Genomic DNA, 14821 nt, shown 5'->3' on the forward strand with positions numbered 1-14821 from the left:
GGGATTGGAATTATTATATTCTTCTTGAAGTCTGAGGGTACTTCGCCTGTCTCATACATCTTGCTCACCAGATGGTAGAGTTTTGTCAGGACTGGCACTCCCAGGGCCGTCAGTAGTTCTAATGGAATGTTGTCTACTCCTGGGGCCTTGTTTCGAGTCAGGTCTTTCAGTGCTCTGTCAAACTCTTCATGCAGTATCGTATCTCCCATTTCATCTTCATCTACATCCTCTTCCATTTCCATCATATTGTCCTCAAGTATGTCGCCCTTGTATAGACCCTCTATATACTCCTTCCACCTTTCTGCTTTCCCTTCTTTGCTTAAAACTGGGTTTCCATCAAAGCTCTTGATATTCATGCAAGTGGTTCTCCTTTCTCCAAAGGTCTCTTTAATTTTTCTGTAGGCAGTACCTATCTTACCCCTAGTGAGATAAGCCTCTACATCCTTACATTTGTCCTCTAGCCATCCCTGTTTAGCCATTTTGCACTTCCTGTCGATCTCATTTTTGAGACGTTTGTATTCCTTTCTGCCTGCTTCATTTACTGCGTTTTTATATTTTCTCCTTTCATCAATTAAATTCAATATTTCTTCTGTTACCCAAGGATTTCTACTAGCCCTCGTCTTTTTACCTACTTGATCCTCTGCTGCCTTCACTACTTCATCCCTCAGAGCTACCCATTCCTCTTCTACTGTATTTATTTCCTCTATTCCTGTCAATTGTTCCCTTATGCTGTCCCTGAAACTCTGTACAACCTCTGGTTTAGTCAGTTCGTCCAGGTCCCATCTCCTTAAATTCCCACCTTTTTGCAGTTTCTTCAGTTTTAATCTACAGTTCATAACCAACAGATTGTGGTTAGAGTCCACATCTGCCCCTGGAAATGTCATACAATTTAAAACCTGGTTCCTAAATCTCTGTCTTACCATTAAATAATGTATCTGATACCTTTTAGTATCTCCAGGATTCTTCCATGTATACAACCTTCTTTCATGATTCTTGAACCAAGTGTTAGCTATGATTAAGTAATGCTCTGTGGAAAATTCTACCAGACGGCTTCCTCTTTCATTTCTTACCCCCAATCCATATTCACCTACTACGTTTCCTTCTCTTCCTTTGCCTACTACCGAATACCTGGCACCCATGACTATTAAATTTTCATCTCCCTTCACTACCTCAATAATTTATTTTATCTCATCATACATTTCTTCAATCTCGTAGTCATCTGCAGAGCTAGTTAGCATATAAACTTTTACTACTGTAGTAGGCATGGGCTTCGTGTCTATCTTGGCCACAATAATGCGTTCACTATGCTGTTTGTAGTAGCTTACCTGCACTCCTATTTTTTTATTCATTATTAAACCTACTCCTGCATTACCCCTATTTGATTTTGTATTTATAACCCTGTATTCACCTGACCAAAAGTCTTGTTCCCCCTGCCACCGAACTTCACTAATTCCCACTATATCCAACTTCAACCTATCCATTTCCCTTTTTAAATTTTCTAACCTACCTGCCCGATTAAGGGATCTGACATTCCATGCTGCGATCCGTAGAACGCCCGTTTTCTTTCTCCTGATAACGACATCCTCTTGAGTAGTCCCCGCCTGGAGATCCGAATGGGGGACTATTTTACCTCCGGAATATTTTACCCAAGAGGACGCCATCATAATTTAACCATATAGTAAAGCTGCATGCCTCGGGAAAAATTACGGCTGTAGTTTCCCCTTGCTTTCAGCCGTTCGCAGTACCAGTACAGCAAGACCATTTTGGTTTGTGTTACAAGGCCAGATCAGTCAATCATCCAGACTGTTGCCCCTCCAACTGCTGAAAAGGCTGCTGCCCCTCTTCAGGAACCACACGTTTGTCTGGCCTCTCAACAGATACCCCTCCGTTGTGGTTGCACCTACGGTACGGCCATCTGTATCGCTGAGGCACAGAAGCCTCCCCACCAACGGCAAGGTCCATGGTTCATGGGGATATTGTTACATCTAAATATTTGCAAGTGTTGCCCGATTATAGCACTAACTCACTGATATTAAATATATTTTTGTTTTATGAAGTGCACAATTTTACCTTTGTGAACATTTAGAGCAAGTTGTCAATCTTTGCAACACTTTGCTATCTTATCAATAGCTGACAGAATATTTATGCATCTTCTTCCAGACAGTACTTCATCACAGATAACTGCACCACCTGCGAAAGTCTGAGGTAAGTATTAATATTGTCTGCAATCGCATTAATATACAATACGAACAGTAACAGAGTCGACACCCTTCCCTGGCACAACCCTGAAGTTACTTCTACATCTGACAATGACTCTCCATAAAAGATAACACGCTTAGTCCTCCCTACTGAAAAGTCCTCAATCCAGTGGCAAACTTCTCATAAATATATAGTGTTACAACCACGAGCATTAGTTACCTGTGAGATTAGATGCTGTGAATTGATGTTAGTCAAGAATGCATCAGGTGACAAAGACGGAATAACTGACACCTCACCAATTTTGAACCAAGTCAAATTATATGGCTACTAGAAGCTGGACATTCCTTCTGCAATACTGCAGAAAAGACTTGGCAGTAACGCAGCCACTGTAAACGATTGCTGTCAGTGGTGGTCACAAGAAGACTGGGCTCTCGGCGGACACCTGCCAATACTGAGAGGGAAGACAATTGAGTTTGGCGTACGGCTGTGGCACATCGTATTACATCTGCAGCAGCAAGGGGCAGCAGCTGGCATTCCAGTTACACAACGAACTGTTACAAATCAGTTACTTCAAGGACAGCTCCAAGACAGGTGCCCTGTAAAATTCATTTCACTGACTCCAAACCACTGCCATTTGTGACTTCAGTGATGTCCAGTAAGAGCTCATTGGAAGTCAGGGTGAAGGTCTCTCATGTTTTCTGACGAAGGCTGCTCCTGTCTCTGTGCCAGTGATGACCTCGTCTCAGTTAGGAGAGTGCCAATAGACGGCCCGCAACCAACCTGTCTGCAAGCTAGACATGTTGTACCTGCACCCGGAGTTACGATTTAGGGTGCGATTACATATGACAACACGAGCACTCTCGCGCTTACTCCGCGCACAGTGACTGCAAATTCGTACAAAGATCTGGTGATTCAACCTGTTGTACTGGCATTCACGAGCAGCATTCCAGTGGGCATTTGCCAACAGGATAACGTTCGCCTGCATACCACTGTCGTAACCCGACGTGCTCCACAGTGTGTGCTATCATGTTGTCTTGGCCTGCTCAATCACATCTGTCTCCAATGGAGCACATACAGGATATCATCAGTCGACAACTCCAGCATCAGCCACAAACAGCATCAACCGTCCCTGTATTGACCAACAAGTGCAACTGGCATGGCACTCCATCATCCCACAAACTGACATCTGGCTGTGTGTGTGTGTGTGTGTGTGTGTGTGTGTGTGTGTGTGGCCAAAAGGAAAGCTAACTTGTTTGATAATCTTGATGTTATGCCTATCTGCAACTCTGCATCTATGTTACATTGTGAGTAGCAATCTATCCGTTCCATAATATTATTATCATTCCATCCTGGATTTTCCATTGTTTTATTATTGTTCAACTATTACAGCAATTGACAATGTTGAACACACAGCACATTGAGCATTGCAAAAGAGTAGTGGGTTAACAACGAGAATTTAAAAGTTACATAACTATCTTTCACTTCCTTCATGTCACAAAATTGGCGGCAACTGACAAACTGCACATTGAGGAGTCCATCACTGAATTGCGGAACAATGCAAAAACAGGGCAGCTGATCATAAATAGAGAAAACTGGGCAGTCAAAACATATAAACAAGAACATCAAATAAATCAGATAGAACAGTTTTCTAGAAAGCAACCTAGAATCAGTAGGAAATGCATCTAGAAACTACTTCAATAAATATTTGTAAAAATCTAACAAGTATCATTTCAACCTCACGAAATAACGTCATATATGGTTTCCATTTACATGTTTACAAGTATAGAGTAACAAGAGTCAAACAGGTTGAAAAACACTAAATAAAGCCCCCATAAATGTATGGCATTTCAAACGCTTTATGAAACTGTCATCATCTGCCTTTACTGCTAAGCCACTAATGAATGTGATTAACACATCCATAGCAGGCAGTTTTTCCTGGGAGTTTAAACTGCAAGGATGCTGTGAAACTCCACAAGGGTCTGTCCATGCTCTAACCTCCAAGTGTACTATAGTAACACCTCTCACAAGTAGGACAAGAAGTTACGATAACAGATCATCTGATTAATATGGCCCAAAACCACGATGTTTTCGTTTAAGTTTAAACTGAAAGAAATATTAAGTTTAAACTGAACGAAATACTAAGTGAACTGAAGTCACCAAAACTGTGTCAGCCTCATACGAGGACATAACAATGTTGTAAACCTATTCGAATTCTTAGAGAGAATTAAAGAAGACAAACACACACACACAGAGAGAGAGAGAGAGACAGAGAGACAGAGAGAGAGAGAGAGAGAGACAGAGAGAGAGACAGAGACAGAGAGAGAGACAGGGACAGAGACAGAGAGAGAGAGAGAGAGAGAGAGAGAGAGTGGTATGCCAAAGTTAAGACCAAATGTAATTTTAAAGTGATGTGTCACTGGCAAATAATATAGCAAGATGAAACTTTGAATATACATAGAAAGAACTGCTCCGTGATAGTAGAATAGGTAACTGAAAGCAACATGCTATAATAAAAGAAATGACACTTTTACTCAAAGGCAAGAATTACACTCAAGCTACAACAAATTATGACAGTCACTTGGACATGGATCTTAACCATTCAGCCACTTGAACATATGCATGCAATTCTTTCCAGAAAATTTTTTGGCCTGCTGTTTTATCACATCAGATATAATTTCTGTATTTTTGCATGTCAGAAGTCAACTATCCCCTCTGTTGCTCTGGGACAATGTTGAAGGCAACACATTCCTCGAGTGCATTGTAGCAGGCAATAAAAGCTGGTGCTGCCACTGGGAACCGGAGTCAAAAACGTCGACAATGGAGTGGCGTCATCCACTGTTCCCTCACCCCGTCAAGTTCACGTTCATGAGCCAGCCATCTGCTGAAGAAGAGATACTCATCCTGTTCTTTAATTACCAGAGCCCACTGCTTATTGATTTCAAGGAACCTGGTGTCTCCCTCACTGGAGAACGGTTCTGTGCAACACTGGAGAAATTACTAAATACAATTAAGGCAAAACGTCTGGGAAAATTGGAACACGAGGCACTGCAAGCACCACAAGCAGTGCTTTCATCACCCTGCCAATGAAGAACCTCCATGTCGCCAACCAATGGAGACCACCCAGACGGTGTTACAAGCGGCCGCCATCTGAGCCCCAGACTACTTCTACCTTTTGTTCTGTGCTTCTAATGAAAGTTCCCTGTTGCTAGTTGGTGACAAACATTACTTCAAGTCGTTGATAGTTAACTTCACTGGCAAACATTCAGTGCACTTGGGTGCCGCTCATGTCATACCTTTGCTTATAGCTAGCCACGATCACTCACAAGCTGACAACAATGCAGCAGTTGTTCTGCAATAAGTCAACAACAACATATTTATTTAAAATGCATTTGTGTCCACCGATCTTTTGCTCATCCATCCAGATTCCTATGGCGACATATCTTCAGGCCACCTTCCACCTATTTGTCACAGGCCCAACAGTTGCCGACACACGACACATCTGGCGATGAACTTTGTCAAACCTACGATGCCGTGTCATTTTCCTCCCTCTGTCGCCTAATTTTTACCACTTTCTGGACATTTTTGTTTGTTCTTCTACCATTTGTGCTTCTGGACATTTCTGTGTCAGATCCACGCTTACCACTTTTGTTCCGTTTGATTGTTTGAACTGCCACACACTGATTTAGCTTTAGCATTTTTGCTTTGCTACGGCTAACCCACTGCCCCAAGCCCCACGCACACCCAACTTGCAATTAGCAGCACCACAATTTTGAGTGCCTTTGGCACCGATGCTCGATCTAACGTGTCCCCTTCAGTTACAGACACAACAAATGACGCAGCTTATCGAGGTGCTGAGGGCTTCACATTCAAATGCAGATGGCAGCCAATGAGACTCTCAATTAGACGCTCCAAACTATGGCAGAACCACAATTTAGGGAGCCATCATTAGCGCCTCCATTTTACCCATTTGAAGGGGAAAAAAATAGGATTGTGTTGAGTACTTGGCTCAGTCTGAAGCTCAACTATCTGAACACCAAGTACCAGTTACTGTTAAACAATCTCTTTTCTTATCAGCAACCAGTGTGTTTGTCTATTAATTGTGCTCCAAAGTATTCCCCACTTCACGGCCAGAGCTTTTGAATTATCGGGGTTTAATCCAGGTTCTGAATGTGATGAGAAGGTTCAGGAGGTTGCTGCCAGGTCCAAGTTTTCAGACTAAACAAGCCGTCAGGACAGACAGACAGTGGGCGACAGACTTCCAAGGACTCAGATAGTGGGCTCAGACAGCCAGTCACATAAACAGCCAGGCCAGCAAGGTACCGGCATGAAAGCTTGCCCGCACCGCTTCTTAGCTCATAAGCATAGCTTCTACCTGCCACGAAATGCACCTTGTTTTTCAGGTGGCAAGAACGGACATCTTCAAGCGGCCTGCTTACAGAAAGAGAAGCCTCCCTCTCCTAATATACACCCACAGAAGTCAAATTTTGTTGTACATGTTGTGCATCCTGAACCAAACAGAACTTCTAGTGTGGAGGAGAAGAGTGGTAGTTTACAAATCATGAAATCAGTGGCATTTTCTTTAGCACAATGCAGCTTTTTGTGGACCTTGTAATAGGTGGCTGCACTACTCAGTTGCAATTAGCTAAGAGTGTCTCAGTTTCTTTCCCTGTCTCAATGCTTCTGATCATCTTAGCAAGTCCAAGCTGCACAAATCATACATTACACTTACACCATATAACGGAATTAACATTCCAGTGCTAGGTTCTTGCAACCTTCCTTCCACATACAAGAATTTGCAAAAGACAAACTTCTGGGTATGCGTTCACGGAACAGTGCAAATATGTCTGACCATGATTTGTTCAGATTTTGTGTGTGTGTGTGTGTGTGTGTGTGTGTGTGTGTGTGTGTGTGTGTGTGTGTGTGTTCTACAAATGTGTTGTCTGTTGCTAATTTTGATTTCAAGGACAGTGTTGGTCAATTGTGTGCTGAATTCAAAGACTTGTTCAGTGACAGCTTAGGCAAAGCTTCTAATTCTGCTGTGCATGTGACCACTAAAGACAATGCACAGCCTCACTTCTTCAGCTCTCACACTATACTACACGTGCTCTGGGAACAGGCTACTTGCAACTTTCACTGTGGCATCCATCAGGGCCTTCAGGCAAATGGTGTATTTGTGCAGACTAAGGCAACATTGAACCCCTGACTAGTTCTAAAAACCTTTACAGAAACTGAAGAACAACAAGGCTCCCTGCACTGATAGCATTCCAGCAGAATTGTTAAAAGGTGGAGGAACAACGTTAGAGCAGTCTCTGTTTAAACTTATCACTCTCATATGGGAACAGGAGAGGATACCAGATGAATGGAATGAAGGAATATCATGTCCCATAGATAAAAATGTCAACTGAATGGAGTTTAGAAACCACTGTGGAATCACCCTCCTGAACCTGGGGTACAAGGTACTAGCGGAGTTCAACGAGGGAGGTCAACAATAGATCACATTTTCAACCTGCGCCAAATTTTGGAGAAAACTGTCAAATATCACCTCTTTATTGACTAAGGCTGCATATGACAGCATCAATAGAAACCAGTTGTTTCATGCATTACAGGAGATAGGGATACATGGAAAGCTCCTGAGAATGGTTAAAATTATGATGTCCGACGTAAGAATCTGCATTCGAGTTTGAGGAAATTACTCAAACCCCCTAGAAAAGAAAAATAGCACAGATTTTAGCACATGCAGATGACATAGAAAACATAGCATGGACAGTACCAACACTGAAAGAAGCTTCTACAGCCTTAAGTCAAGCAAGTAAGAAGATGGGTCTTATGGTAAATGAAGATAAAAGTTAATACATGGCCTGTGGGGAAGAATATCAACGAATATGCCGTCAACTTTCAGTGTGAATGGTTACACATTTTAAAGGGTTGATTGCTTCAAGTATCTTGGTTCCACAGCCACTTGCTTGAATGAGATTGCAACTGTAACTAAGATTAGACTGATATCAGCAAATAAGATATATTTTGCCTTTAGTGATTTATTCCAGTCAAGTCTCCTCAGTAGCCCAACAAAATTCACTATTTATCCAATGGTTCTCACTTATGCTTCGGAAAGCCGTGTACTGCAAGTCTCTAGAGAAACGGAAGGTTCCAAATGATTGGAAAAGAGCACAGGTAGTCCCAGTCTTCAAAAAGGGTCGTCAAGCAGATGCGCAAAACTATAGACCTATATCTCTGACGTCGATCTGTTGTAGAATTTTACAACATGTTTTTTGCTCGCGTATCATGTCGTTTCTGGAAACCCAGAATCTACTCTGTAGGAATCAACATGGATTCCGGGAACAGCGATCGTGTGAGACCCAACTCACTTTATTTGTTCATGACACCCAGAAAATATTACATACAGGCTCCCAGTTAGATGCTATTTTCCTTGACTTCCGGAAGGTGTTCGATACAGTTCTGCACCGTTGCCTGATAAACAAAGTAAGAGCCTACGGAATATCAGACCAGCTGTGTGGCTGGATTGAAGAGTTTTTAGCAAGCAGAACACAGCATGTTGTTCTCAATGGAGAGACGTGTGCAGACGTTAAAGTAACCTCTGGCGTGCCACGGGGGAGTGTTATGGGACCATTGCTTTTCACTATATGCATAAATGATCTAGTAGATAGTGTCGGAAGTTCCATGCGGCTTTTTGCGGATGATGCTGTAGTATACAGAGAAGTTGCAGCATTAGAAAATTGCAGCGAAATGCAGGAAGATCTGCAGCGGATAGGCACTTGGTGCAGGGAGTGGCAACTGACCCTTAACATAGACAAATGTAATGGATTGCGAATACATAGAAAGAAGGATACTTTATTGTATGATTATATGATAGCGGAACAAACACTGGTAGCAGTTACTTCTGTAAAATATCTGGGAGTATGCGTGCGGAACGATTTGACGTGGAATGATCATATAAAATTAATTGTTGGTAAGGCAGGTACCAGGTTGAGATTCATTGGGAGAGTGCTTAGAAAATGTAGTGTATCAACAAAGGAAGTGGCTTACAAAACACTCGTTCCACCTATACTTGAGTATTGTTCATCAGTGTGGGATCCGTACCAGATTGGGTTGATGGAGGAGATAGAGAAGATCCAAAGAAGAGCGGCGCGTTTCGTCACAGGGTTATTTGGTGACCGTGATAGCGTTACGGAGATGTTTAGCAAACTCGAGTGGCAGACTCTGCAAGAGAGGCGCTCTGCATCGCGGTGTAGCTTGCTCGTCAGGTTTCGAGAGGGTGCGTTTCTGGATGAGGTATCGAATATATTGCTTCCCCCTACTTATACCTCCCGAGGAGATCACGAGTGTAAAATTAGAGAGATTCGTGTGCGCACGGAGGCTTTCCAGCAGTCATTCTTCCTGCGAACCATATGCGACTGGAACAGGAAAGGGAGGTAATGACAGTGGCACGTAAAGTGCCCTCCGCCACACCGTTGGGTGGCTTGCGCAGTATAAATGTAGATGTAGAAACATGGGCCTTGACAGAAACCGATGCAAGGCTGCTCGACATATTTGAGAGGAAAGTTTTGCAGAGAATAACTGGCCCTGTGTGTGACACAGAACAACAGAGGAAAGGTACAATGAAGAATTGTACACTACATATGCTGATGCTCCTGTAACAAAAATCATACCATCAAGAAGGATAACATGGGCACGTCATGTGGCAAGAACGGAGGAGTGTGAGGTGATAAAGAAGATTCTCTTTAATAATCCGGGAGGACAAAGAGGGCGAGGTCGACCTGGAGCAAGATGGCTGGATGGAGTGAGAGAAGACATATGGAAGCTCGGATAAAAAAACTGGAGGAGGGTAGCATGTGACCTTGATGGATGGTGGAAGCTCATTGGAAAGGCCAAGGTTCATTCTGGATTGCAGTGCCATGGAAGAAGAAGGAAGAAGAAGAAGAAGAAGAAGATAGCAACATTGTACCCCCAAATAGAAACAGATTAATTTTCTCTGACTCGACCTGGTTAACTTGTTGACCGTTTGGGAGCTGTTGTTACTTTCAGATTGATTTACACAATGCCTTCCTCCAGATTCCTTTAGATGAACAATCACAGCAGGTGTGTGTCATTAATACACATAAGGGACTCGTCAAATTTCTTCATTTGCTTTTCGGTAGTGCACCCACACCTCCAATTTTTCAGTGCTGTTTGGAACAATTAGCTGCACCTGTGTCTTTGTGTACAAATTGTTTAGATGATCCCAAAGCAGATGAGCACCTTTATAAATTGCACAGCCTGTGCCAAGTGTTATCAGAAGAGGCCTAAAATGCAATAGACCCGAGCGTGTGTTTTTTCAAACTGAGATCGAGTACTTGGGGTACGTAATTAATTCTCAGGGAGTTCATCTGGTGTAGTCACACTTGCAGGTCCTTCGTAGCCTCAGATCTCCAAAGAACTGCAGTCAGTGCGAGGCAAGCTGATGTATTACATCTGCTTCACTCCAAATCCAGCTCCGACTGCGGCACCACTGCACTGTCTTTGCTGAAGAATGTACCTTTTGTGTCGTCCCAAGAACGTGACCCTGCTTTTCGACGACTCAAAGACTCTTTCCTCAGTGATCACTGCCTCTTTCATTTTGATCCTTCAAAACCTATGGTCTTGACTACTAATGCCTCTTAGAAAGGCTTTGCTGCAGGATTGGTTCTACTCACAGATCAATAGCTTTTGGCTCCAAATTGCTTAACAAAGCTCAGAGCTACTATCTGGAAATAGAGAAGGAGACTCCTGCCATCATCTCTGGAATGACTAAAGTTCACCAGTATTTGCACAGAAGAAAGTTCTACTTGATCACCGGTCACAACCCTTTGCAGTAAGTTTTTAACCCAGCCAAGCTCATCCGGAATTTCACTGCACATAAACTGCAACATTTGGCTCTCATCTTATAGCACTACAACGCGAGATAATGCACAGGCCCACAGCAAACCGTGCCGATGCAGACACACTTTTGCATCTTCCTTTGGCACTGGGTGCAGACTTTGAAGCATCAGAAGTGTCTTGTTGCCACACTGAGTCACAGGTCTGTCAGTTTCCTTTAGACAACCAGAAGATTGCCCAGGCAATGACAGCAGATCCCTACTTGTGGATTATGTTGTACTACATCCACACCAATTGGTCACTCACTGTGAAAAACTGGTAGCCTGGGGTTTGTTGAGACTTTGCATATCAGCATGACTTGCCTGTGCTATGAAGTGTCATACTGCAGTGTACTGAATCTGAACAGTTGTGTGTGGCAATTCCAGAGGATCTCTGGAGACATTTTCTTATTCTGCTTCATCAGGGTCACTAAGTCATAGCCCATACCAAGCAATTGGCTCACCAACATGGTATGCGGTTTGGCATGGACTTCCAAGTACAGCAGGTAACTATTCAGAGCCTTCAAACTTCCTGGCAGATTAAAACTGTGTGCCGGGCAGACTCGAACTCGGGACCTTTGCCTTTCTCGGGCAAGTGCTCTACCATCTGAGCTACCCAAGCAAGATTCACGACCCATCCTCACAGCTTTACTTCCGCCAGTACCTCGCCTCCTACCTTCCTAACTTTACAGAAGTTCTCCTGCGAGAGCTGTGAGGACGGTGCGTGAGTCGTGCTTGGGTAGCTCAGTTGGTAGAGCACTTGCCCGCGAAAGGTAAAGCTCGAGAGTTCGAGTCTCGGTCCGGCACACAGTTTTAATCTGCCAGGAAGTTTCATATCAGCGCACACACTGCTGGAGAGTGAAAATCTCATTCTGGATTCAGTGCCTTACTTGTGCGGAACACAAGCCGGGTCCTCCACAACAGTTCTTTGATTGGCGAAAGCCAGCACTTGCATTTGGATTTTGCCGGACACTACCAGAACACTCATTGGCCGACTGTCTCTGAAATGTACAGCAAGTTTCTTCCCTTTTATGGTTCCCACACACTCTGCGACGATGCTTTACAATCTTCAAGCCTTGCATTCCATATTTTGCCTTGAAGGTCTACCAGCATTGCTTGTGACTCACAACGGACCACAATTTGTGTCCGCAGAATTCGATGACTTCTGTACAGCCAATGGGATTTATCGCATCCCAAGTGCAGCAGTCCAATGGAGAAGGAGAATGCTTTGTTTGAACTTTTCAGCAGAAGATGGATAAACTACGCACCTGCCACATGCGGGACCAACATGTGCTTCTCTTCTCGTTCTACCACTTCGCAACAGCACATCACCAGCAGAGTTGCTTCACAGACGGTGACACCACTCCTCGCTCTAGTAAGCCGCCTGCACCTGCTCCACTCACTAAGGCAATGTATAAACGCAACGAACTTTTTTTTTCTAATTTTTTTCAGATCACACAGTGGTCAGAAGTGCTGGGTACAAGATATTGTCATAATGTTGCGTGGCAATTGCATATTTTGACAGAAGTTCCATGCAAATTGCGGTGGGAGCACCTGAATCAACTTCACACCTGTAAATTGGGTTATTCTGTAACTGATACTCTGTTCTCAGGTTTGTGGTCTGCCCAGGTAATGCAGTTCGCATACCCTTCAGCTTCTTGGGGCTCTGGGATGAGATGAGAACTTATTAGATATCTTGGCGACGAACAGACCTGAACTTTTTGAAGAAGTTCATCTACAAGAAGGTATTAGTGACCATAATGTGGTTGTGGCTTCTATGTCAGTGGAAGTTGCAAGAAAACCAAAGAAATGGTTTAGAGTTTTCTTGTTTGGAAAAGCAAATAAGAGTGTCATTAATGAAGATATTCATAGTCAGCTCCAAGCATTCACCACGGGACAAAAAGATATTGAGCATCTCTGGTTGGAATTTAAAGGTATTGTCCACCACGTGCTAGAGAAATATGTGCCTAGCAAAAATATAGGGCAAGGAAAGGATCCACCTTGGTTCAACAAACATATTAGGAAGTTGCTGGGAAAGCACAGAATTTTGCACAGTTGTTTCAAACATAGTCACTGCCCTGCTGAAAAACAGAAATTATGCGAAATGAAAGCAGCTGTCAAAAGGTCAAGGAGAGATTCTTTTAACGAATTTGAAAGCAATATTATACCTGCAGGTTCTAAAAATAACCCCCAAAAATTTTGGTCACACATAAAATCTATGAACGCTACAAATAATTCAATACCTTCTCTGGCTGACAGTACAGGTAATGTAATAGATGATGATAAACTGCAGGTTGAAATTCTAAACCTAGCTTTTAAAAACTCACTTATGGTACAGGACTGCAGTACCATTCCCCTTTCAATTATTGAACAAATGCAACGATGGCTGACAGTGTTTAGTGTATCTGGGATTGTGAAACAGTTAAGATCCTTAGATACCAGGAACGCATCTGGTCCAGACAGTATCCCTGTAATATTTTATGTTCACTACGCTACAAATATAGCACCATTCTTATCCGTCATCTACCAGAAATCAATGGAACAGTGAAAAGTTCCACGGCTGGAAGAAGGCCCAGCTCACAGCAAATTACAAAAAGGGTAGAAAATCGGATGCACATAATTACCAGCCAATTTCACGGACATCAGTTTGTTGTACCATCGTGGAACATATTTTGTGTTCAGATATAAAGACCTTTCTGGACTAAGAAGCTCATCTGCAGAAAGCAGCACTGTTTTAGGGAACAGTGGTCATGCGAGACACAGCTGGCCCCCTCTGTGCATTATGTACCCCAACTTTCGAAAGGCGTTCGACTCAGTTCCCCAATGTCGCTTGCTCATAGAAGTGCACGCTTACAGTCTATCTGTCAACATATGCGGTTGTATAGAAAGTTTTCTAATAGACAGAAAGCAGTATGTCGTCCTGAATGTGGAGACTTCAACAGAAACAAGCCTAACATCAGGTATGGCTCAAGGCAGTGTAATAGGTCCGCTGCTTTTTACGATTTACATAAATGATCCGGTTAATCATACTGACAACGCCATTTGACTGTTTGCCGATGATGCTGTAGTCTACAGAAAAGTAGTATCACACAAAAATTGTGAACAAATCAATGAGGATTTGCAGAAAATAAACATGTGGCGTAATGAATGGCACTTATCTCTCAATATTAGTATGTGTTACCTACTGCGCATAACAAAGCAAAAATCCACATTAACGTATAAGTACAAAATAAACGTCCAGTCTTTGGAAGTGGTAACATATGTCAAGTATCTGGGTGTGACTATACGAAATGATCCCAAACAGAACGATTAGATTACACATGTAACAGGTAAGGCAAACTCTAGATTGGGGTTTATTGGTAGAATCCTGAAGCGATACAGTCCTTCAACAAAGGAAATTGCTTACAATACTTTTGTTCATCCAGTGGTAGACTATTGTTCATCTGTGTGGGACCCTTACCAGTTGTGTCTGATTCAAGAGATTGAGCAAGTCCAAAGGAAAACACCAAGGTTTGTGACTGGTGCATTTAGCCATCGCAAGAGCGTTTCAAATCTCATAGAAAGTTTGAAGTGGGACACACTTGCAGATAGACGATGCGCTAAACAGAAGGGGCTGCTCACTAAATTCCAAAATCCGGTTTTCGCCAAGGATGTAGAGCATATATTATTACCAACTACTTTCATATCACACAATGATCACCATTCAAAGTTAAGGGAAATCAGAGCTCGTA

Source organism: Schistocerca americana, unplaced genomic scaffold (assembly GCF_021461395.2).
Source record: "Schistocerca americana isolate TAMUIC-IGC-003095 unplaced genomic scaffold, iqSchAmer2.1 HiC_scaffold_62, whole genome shotgun sequence".
Classification (NCBI taxonomy): Eukaryota; Metazoa; Arthropoda; class Insecta; order Orthoptera; family Acrididae; genus Schistocerca; species Schistocerca americana.